This window comes from Austrofundulus limnaeus, unplaced genomic scaffold (genome assembly GCF_001266775.1).
Source record: "Austrofundulus limnaeus strain Quisiro unplaced genomic scaffold, Austrofundulus_limnaeus-1.0 Scaffold57, whole genome shotgun sequence".
Lineage (NCBI taxonomy): Eukaryota > Metazoa > Chordata > Actinopteri > Cyprinodontiformes > Rivulidae > Austrofundulus > Austrofundulus limnaeus.
In genome coordinates this window covers 601,640-610,577 of record NW_013952459.1, presented here as the reverse complement: position 1 = coordinate 610,577, position 8,938 = coordinate 601,640, and the positions used below count along the sequence as shown (strand labels likewise).

The following is an 8,938-nucleotide window of genomic DNA, read 5'->3' as shown; positions in this document are numbered from 1 at the left end:
GGAGAAGGTAGAAATGACTCAGCCTGGAACTGAAAATATGGATGGAGGACAACAGAGCTGCTTCATGGAAGAACAACCGCTCCTGGATGAGATGGTGAAATTCACCAAAATCCAAACGCCTCTGGATTGTGGGGTGAATCCAGAACCGTCGTTGCGCACGGCGTCTGCGTTCTGCTGCTTTGTAGATTAAATAGCACAAAGCTATTCTTCGGATTCGGATTACGTCCGCCATTTCAAAGACCGGAAAAAAAACAAACCCGACCGGAAAAGAAACAAGAAGCTCCTCCCATTGCGCGTCTTGAGGCGCGTTGAGTGTGAACGGCCAGCTGTTGACAAACAGCCAAACGCATGCGGCAGGAGCATTTTGGCTGCTCCAAACGCGTTTGGTGTGTACCCGGCATTAATGCTCACAGACACCAGCCTGAACATGTCCAGTCCATATAAACCTGTCTAAAACAAATGGTCAGACCTCAGGGTTGTTTATTTCAGGCAGACAGCAGAGCAAAACCAAAGCCTGGAGATGTAGAACATGTTCTACTACTCAGAATGTAATTTTAACAATGATCTCTTTTCCTCATCTCTCTCAAAAATGTAGAAGCACTGGGCCCGACTAGCCTCAGCTTCTGTTAAAAGTGCAGTCACTGTGGAAACTAAACACATTACCATGGAAACTCGGAACAGCTTCAAAAAAAAAAAAGATGAGTTATGTAAGAAAAGCTGTAGGCTAACATCACACTGTGAGCTGCAACACAAGGCAGACATGTTCAAACAGATGCATTAAAAATAAAACTTATTATAAATTCAGACGGATTCATTGAGAAGAGGACTGGATGTGTCAGGAGCTCCAGTTTCACTATCACCTGATAAATGTTTAGGATGGGACTATTCTGACTTTAATGTAAAACTGATAAGTTCCTGCTTCAACAAAGCCATTTGTAGGAACGTTTTAGTAGTGGACTATACAAAAAACAAGACTTTACTTTCAATATATTTCAATAGAAACTCACTTCTTTAACTTCATTGTGATTATTGCACAGCAAAATCTAGCTTGTTTCTGATTAAATAAAAGTTCAATAAACAGGAAGTGGTTGTATTAAATAATCACAGGTAAGAAAATATTGGTACACTAATATTCTGAGATTTCATTCATTGATGCTATCGATTCTCAAAAGCACTAATTTAAAAAAAGGGGCAATATGTGTTTCTCAGGCATATATTTAAATTTTTATACCATAATAAAGTAACTGTCACCTTCAGTTGTTATTAAAATGCTGTTTTTATGTTTATAAACTGGCCTCTGTCTCTTTAAGAAGCATTATGTCCTGCCCATTTCAGTGCGGGGCCAGTACACAGCCATATAAACCAATTAGTTTCTGTTTTTTACCAGCATTGTTAAATGAATAATGCTCTTTGGGAAAATAGTCATATGGAAAAAGAAGAAAACATGCTGAAACAGCAAAAATGGACCAGTCTGATACACAATCCAATGTCATCATTGAGAAATGGAACTTGCACTGCAAACACTTCCAGCATGACTGAGCTGTGAATAAAAGATCTGTTTAATTCTGTCCAAAATCATGTCACTCATTCAACTCCTACTGAACAGATCATTAATGTTTTAAATGGTGGCTTTAAGTGTTGCTGCTCTTTTCCTGTAAGTTTTAATACATACAAGTGAGTGTGTACAGAGTATATACGGTATATTTGAGCTGGATGCCTGTCATTATTAGAATAGCAGAATCCAATGGAAACTGCACGTGTTTCTGTGAGCACAGCGACTCAAAATTCGATGACCAGCGGCAATTACATCCGGAGTCATTTTAGAGCTTGAACACGCAAGCCTCGGTCTCATCATGTGCACCAGACTGCAATTAGTGGATAGACAAGTGCGTTATTTGCAACAGAAATATAGCAGGCAAAGTACAAAGTTTTGCTGTTGTCAATCACAAAGCTGGGAAGTAGTTTTAAAGAATTTTTATAAATTGTAAAAATCATATTGAGACAATCTGTAAATATATATTTTTTTTCCTCTAAAAAGAAAATGGAAAAGATATGTTTTTAGGGGCAACTGAATGCTCAGGAAGGAGAGTCTTTACTTGTGTAATAGCTTATCAAGAAACCTAACCTGCTCAGAGGCAGATTAAATTCCCAGTCTAAATTTCCACAGTGATACCGTAGGCCAGGATCAAAAGTAAAGCAGCACTGTGACACTGAAAAACCCAGCACTGAATCTTAAGTTGCTGCATAGAGGGTTAAACTTCATTTTATAGTACAGATTCAAATCCAGTATTAGTAACAGAGCAGTTTTCTAAAGTCAAGAACTGTTAAATATGAAGTGGTTCATGTGATTTAAAAGCCTGGGACATAGAACACCGTGGATTGTGTAAATTACGACTTTTGTCATGCTTTCTGCAAATCATTTATTCCATTCATTATTTTATTCTGTTGCACTTAGAAACATTTACTTCTACACCTGTTCAATAGGCCTGTGTATTGGCAAGAATTTGGCGATACGATACATACAGTATCATGACAGAGGGTTCACGATACGATATATCCCGATATATTGCGATTTTTTTGTCCAAAACTTCTATTAAATAAAAACCTCTTACAGGGGGAAAAAATGAAAAACCAAACTTCATTGTCTCAGAAAATCCTAATATTACAGAGACATGCTTTTGATACATTTAGCTGTGTTCTGCTTTGTATGTATTTTATTTTATTTGTTTCATATTTCATCCATGTTTTCAGTTATTAGACTAAATTTGACAATAAACAGTTTGAAATTTTTTTGCATCTTTTAGTTTTTAATATTAATTTACAATATGGTCACCCAACACTTAACAATAGCCTCTACCTCAAGAGGTAGAGCCAAATGGCTGGCTCACTGCTGCCAACTAGTGGTCAGAGGCTGAACTACAACACAAAAATGAATGGCTGGCAGGAAAGTTGACATTTTAAACCTTAATAAAAAAAATCGATACAGGGCTTTAGAATATCGATACAGTATCAGGAAATGAAATATCGCGATATTTCAGTGTATTGATATTTTCTCACACCCCTACTGTTCAACATGTTAAAACTTGGTTTTGCTGTTGTTGTTTTTTTTTTTTTTTTTTTTTTTGTTGTTTTTTTTGCTATACACCAACAACTATTTGATAGATGAACTAGAGGGTTGGAGAACGTTAGCTGCTCGCCTCCTCTCCTTTCTGTGTGGACTGGAGTTTGCATGTTCTCCCTGTGCAAATGTGTTTTTTCTGGGTATGCCAGTTTCCCCACCCCCGCAGATCAAAAACAACCATTTTTGATTAATTACGGTAAACTGACAAATCTAAAATTGCCCCTTGGTGTGGGTGAGAGTGTGAATGTTTGTCTCTATGTGTCTCTGTGATGCAACTGATATGACTGCTGGAGATAGACACCAGCTCCCAGTGACCGGAACAGGAAAACACTGATAAAGAAAATAAATGGATGGAAGGAAACTAATGGAGCTGCATGGAGAACATAAGCTCTGCTGCCAACTGCAATCCACCCTGTTGTGTTACTGTGCGAGTATCGTACAGATCCAACTGTATCTGGCTCTTGTATGTCATGTGGAGCTGTGGAAACACATCCCACACTCTTCTGCACCGCCTTGTCTGCACCTCTGCAAATTTTGACTCAAGCATAATGACATATTGAGCTCAAGTGAGCTTTGATGTGAAAGATGCAGGACTGTACTAAAACCATCAACCTGACACTTTGCTAAGTGATTGCATGTGTTGAGGAGAGAGACAGGGCTGTATTAAAAATGAAGCTGAAATGAGGAACAAGTTTTCAGCTGCACTGCAGTCCAGGATGTGGGCGTGTGAGGAGTGGGAGTTAAACAAACACAGAGCTCTGTATTAGTGAGTATGTGTGTGTGTAGTGCCGTGTGTGTGTGAACGGTGACAACACAAATCCAGACTGACAAAGCCAAGCTCCGTCCTTTGGGAGGTTCACTCATTCTAACAAACCAGATCCAGGGAGTTAACACTGTCTAACACACAATTTATCTCAGCTTTATAGCTACAGTTCACACAACAGCATGAAGACACCAGACTGTTTTACAATAACGTTTAAATACATTATAAACCATAAGAAACAACCAATAGTCACACTGCAATTGCTTAAAAGAGCTAACAGATGGCATCATCTCTAGGCATACACTGATGTGTCATCTCCATGATGAAAGACAAAGAGCATTAACAGAGGAAGTACTTGGATCAAGACGACTGAACGACTGATACAAAGAAGGTCATGTAAGGAAATGTATGAATGATGTCAATCAACTGTTGTCGATTTCTTATTCTGATATTCTGCATGATCTTGTTTTCAGTACGAGTTCATTCACATGTAAAAACCTCCAGGTAGATAAATTTCTCCAAGCCTACAACTTTACAATATAATTAAATCTCTGCTATAGGAAACCAATGTCATAGTGAGGAATGGTTGCCACTTAGCGACATGGAGGGTAAGTGTGATGTAAACAGGAAAATTACTGACAAAGTGAGTTTGTTTTCACCTTTTTCACAATATACTACACAACATCCTCCATCTCACGGAAAGTATCAGTATTGTGAGACACAGTGATCGAGTTGCTTTTCAACATTTACTGGTACCAAAAAAATAAAAATAAAAATCAATCATGTAGCTCAACAGTGCTTTATATGAGAAAAATTGTGTTGGTGACCATACCGCTAATGAAAGGATTTGAGAAAATTCTGTATGACTAGAAACTTGTTTTCAAAAGGCCTGCTTGACTAAGATTTGTCGGCCACTCGTGCTTTTGCCTCTGGAATAATTCCTGTGTTTGTTCTCTTTGGTTCTTCTGCAAGGATTCTGACTTTTTATCTGTCAGCCCTATTTGAACAGATGAAAATGGTGCAAGTTGACCATTTTGGTTTAATTAACACTGATCCCTCTGAATGTTATTTTTCTTTATAATTATCCACTGGAGCTTGTGTTCCAACATGGCGGCTAGCTATGGGAGAAATATGGTTTCATTAGAATCAGACTTTTTTTAAAGACATTTAATTTGTATCACTGAATTTCTATCCTTAGAAATGATGTATCGTGTCATGTGTGTCCTGAACTGTAATTTCATTGTGCTCTGTACAATGACAATAAGAGGTTTATCTTATCTTATCAAATGAACATACACTCACCGGCCACTTTATTAGGTACACCTGTCCAACTGCTCGTTAACACTTAATTTCTAATCAGCCAATCACATGGCGGCAACTCAGTGCATTTAGGCATGTAGACATGGTCAAGACAATCTCCTGCAGTTCAAACCGAGCATCAGTATGGGGAAGAAAGGTGATTTGAGTGCCTTTGAACGTGGCATGGTTGTTGGTGCCAGAAGGGCTGGTCTGAGTATTTCAGAAACTGCTGATCTACTGGGATTTTCACGCACAACCATCTCTAGGGTTTACAGAGAATGGTCCGAAAAAGAAAAAACATCCAGTGAGCGGCAGTCCTGTGGGCGGAAATGCCTTGTTGATGCCAGAGGTCAGAGGAGAATGGGCAGACTGGTTCAATCTGACAGAAAGGCAACAGTGACTCAAATAACCACCCGTTACAACCAAGGTAGGCAGAAGAGCATCTCTGAACGCACAGTACGTCGAACTTTGAGGCAGATGGGCTTCAGCAGCAGAAGACCACACCGGGTGCCACTCCTTTCAGCTAAGAACAGGAAACTGAGGCTACAATTTGCACAAGCTCATCGAAATTGGACAAGAGAAGATTGGAAAAATGTTGCCTGGTCTGATGAGTCTCGATTTCTGCTGTGACATTCGGATGGTAGGGTCAGAATTTGGCATCAACAACATGAAAGCATGGATCCATCCTGCCTTGTATCAACGGTTCAGGCTGGTGGTGGTGGTGGTGTCATGGTGTGGGGAATCTTTTCTTGGCACTCTTTGGGCCCCTTGGTACCAATTAAGCATCGTTGCAACACCACAGCCTACCTGAGTATTGTTGCTGACCATGTCCATCCCTTTATGACCACAATGTACCCAACATCTGATGGCTACTTTCAGCAGGATAATGCGCCATGTCATAAAGCTGGAATCATCTCAGACTGGTTTCTTGAACATGACAATGAGTTCACTGTACTCAAATGGCCTCCACAGTCACCAGATCTCAATCCAATAGAGCATCTTTGGGATGTGGTGGAATGGGAGATTCGCATCATGGATGTGCAGCCGACAAATCTGCGGCAACTGTGTGATGCCATCATGTCAATATGGACCAAAATCTCTGAGGAATGCTTCCAGCACCTTGTTGAATCTATGCCACGAAGAATTGAGGCAGTTCTGAAGGCAAAAGGGGGTCCAACCCGTTACTAGCGTGGTGTACCTAATAAAGTGGCCGGTGAGTGTAATATCATTGGCTAAAGCCACTGAACTGGATCTAGTGCTGATTGCTTTGGCTTGAGTCACCAGAAGGTCAACACATCTGCAGGTGAAATTTTAAAGTTGAATTTTTTTCCGGCAAACCTTTGCAATTGACTTTTTATCGTCAGCTTTATGTAGGTGAACTTTTTCAGGTGAATTTCTGCTGAATCTTTTTCAGGACAATTTTTCACTCGCATGTGAAAGTTTTGCTGGCGAATTTGCAGTAAATAAAAATTCACATACGTAATTGCAAAGGATAAAAATTCAGTGTTATAAATGTTTAAAAAGGCTGATTCTAATGTGACTATTTCTTCCATAGTTGACCATACAGATAGTGACATCATTGCAGAGCAGCCTATATTTTGAAGAATTGTAAATAAAGCCCACTGCCAGACTATTCATGTTAATTGTGACTTTTACACATACTTTCAACAATTCCAGTTGTTTTTTTTTATTTTTTTAATCATATTGATGTAAATAAAAACTGAAATGTTTCCTTCATATATGATCTCTTGTAGAGTGGCAAGTTGTTTCCTTCTGTGCAGTTCTATGCTTACAAGTTATAAGACAATAATAGGACTGGAGGGTATTATTATGGAGGACATAAAGCTGATGACCTCGGACAGGAAGCTGTTCCATCACCTCACAGATGAACAAAACAAAATCTTGCAGAAACACACCCAAGCTGGAAAAGGTCCAGCATCTAACGCACAAGTATCCATATTAAAGAGCTTACTGCAACTAAAGAAAATATGAAATAAGAGTAAAGAAAACACAACAATCCCACTAGGCCTGCTCTGTCTGGAGGCGAGCTAACCATACTTGAAGCAAAAACACCTCGGGCTCAAAGTGAGTCCTCGGCTGTTGTTGCGTTCATTAAAACGACTGAACCGAGGTGAAGTCATATAACTTGAAATATAAAGACAACAGACAAATGTTTGTGTGTGTGTTTTTTTTTTACTGTGCGGAAAGAAAGAAACGTGCACAACAATCCCTGTTCAGACTCCCCCGCTCAAAAAACTGGCAGCACATTAGCAAAACAGAGCTCCCCACTATAACGAAAGAGAACGGCACAGACACACAAAAACACGAGCCAAATCACACACGAAACTACCGCTAAAAAAAAGGCAATGCAGAGCGATTAAATAAGAGCTTACCCTCTCTTTATTGCTGAGGTGAAATCGAAACAAAGCTGAGCATAGACTTGTCGAAGGTTTTTCTGTTTTTGTCCCCCTCCCCTAATGATTTCGGAGTGGGTTTATCTCTCTGCGCTCGTACTAGCACCGCCCAGCCACCTTCATTCCACTTGGGTGCGGCAGAAGCTGATCTGTGGGTTGCTATTGGTCGTTATAAAACACGTGATAAAAACTGTGACGGTGATTGGTTAAAAATATATATAAGCCCGCCTATTCATGGGAAGCTTGGGTATTGGAGTTCATGTAGTTAAAAACGCATTCAAAGGAAAAGTCTCATGAAAACTATTTAGGGGCTGTTCTGAAGTGTGCTGAAATTACATTATTTGGGCTCTGCAACTCAGAAATTAATTCTTATGGGTGCAAAAATGCTCATATAATAGTCCCAGTACTTCTAACAACATACAATGATGACACATTTCAGGGTTGATTTTGTCCCCTTTTACTTTAAAACATATCTTAAAACCTGGAAGAGTGCTATTTGTCAATGAGTTTATTAAATGAAAATATTGTACAGGCACATATAAAAGGTGCATACGTTAAAAAATACTTGAATGACCATAACCAATACTTGAGCTGAGTCAACAAACGTATTGTGGTCAGAATTTACCACTAGATGGTGCTGCTTTGCTACAATTGTTGCAGAAATCAACGTTGCTATACTTTTTTATTATTATTCTAACAAACAACGGTCTTGCAGACACACAAAATTCAGCAATGTTCAGGTCTTTTTATTCAGTAAATCAGAGCAGATTAATGCCAATCCTATAATCATTCATTTGTTGCATTTTTAACCTTTAGTCAGGTGTGCAGAAAAAGTTGGTCGTTGTTTTTACTACACTGTTTCTATTTAAGGAAAGGATATTAAATTTAAAAAAAAGACTTGAATAAAAAATGTGTACCAAGCATTTGATTTAACATAAGTAGGAAAGTGTGAACAAAAGATAGGGAAGAATGAGGCAGCTAACAAAAGCCACTTTAGAGGTCACAATCTGTGATTCGCTCTAGCATAAAACAAGTTATTTATGCAATAATTGTGCATTAAACTGGTTGTGTGACTTGTCTGAGTCATGACACAAAAACAGCACAATTAGCTTTTGTTTAAATCTTTAAAACCTGTTCAAAATTTGTCGAGCTTACACGTGCAAGTCTGCACTCAGACCGTATATTTTATTTGCCACCTGCGAAGGTTGCAGCAAACTATAAATTCTATAAATTCAGGTTCCATATTTACGTTGGTTTAAAGATGTACACAACCTGTGTTCAATTCCAGGTGGGATTCCCTGAACCTATGCCAAGAATGAACCAAACGCCTTGACCTCTGAC

General features: G+C 39.0%; 1 protein-coding gene across 12 annotated transcripts in view; it reads right to left on the bottom strand.

The window, feature by feature from the left end:
- Nucleotides 1-7,701, bottom strand: part of add1 (adducin 1 (alpha)) — a 35,163-nt gene extending 27,462 nt beyond the window's left edge. For 6 of the 12 annotated variants that reach the window (XM_014009343.1, XM_014009342.1, XM_014009346.1 and 3 more), the window contains exon 1: nt 7,577-7,701. The gene's annotated coding sequence lies outside the window, so the exon portion shown is untranslated. The remainder of the gene's footprint in view (nt 1-7,576) is intronic. The other 6 variants (XM_014009340.1, XM_014009344.1, XM_014009351.1 and 3 more) reach the window with 3 other exon arrangements.
- Between the last annotated feature and the right edge of the window lie 1,237 nt (nt 7,702-8,938).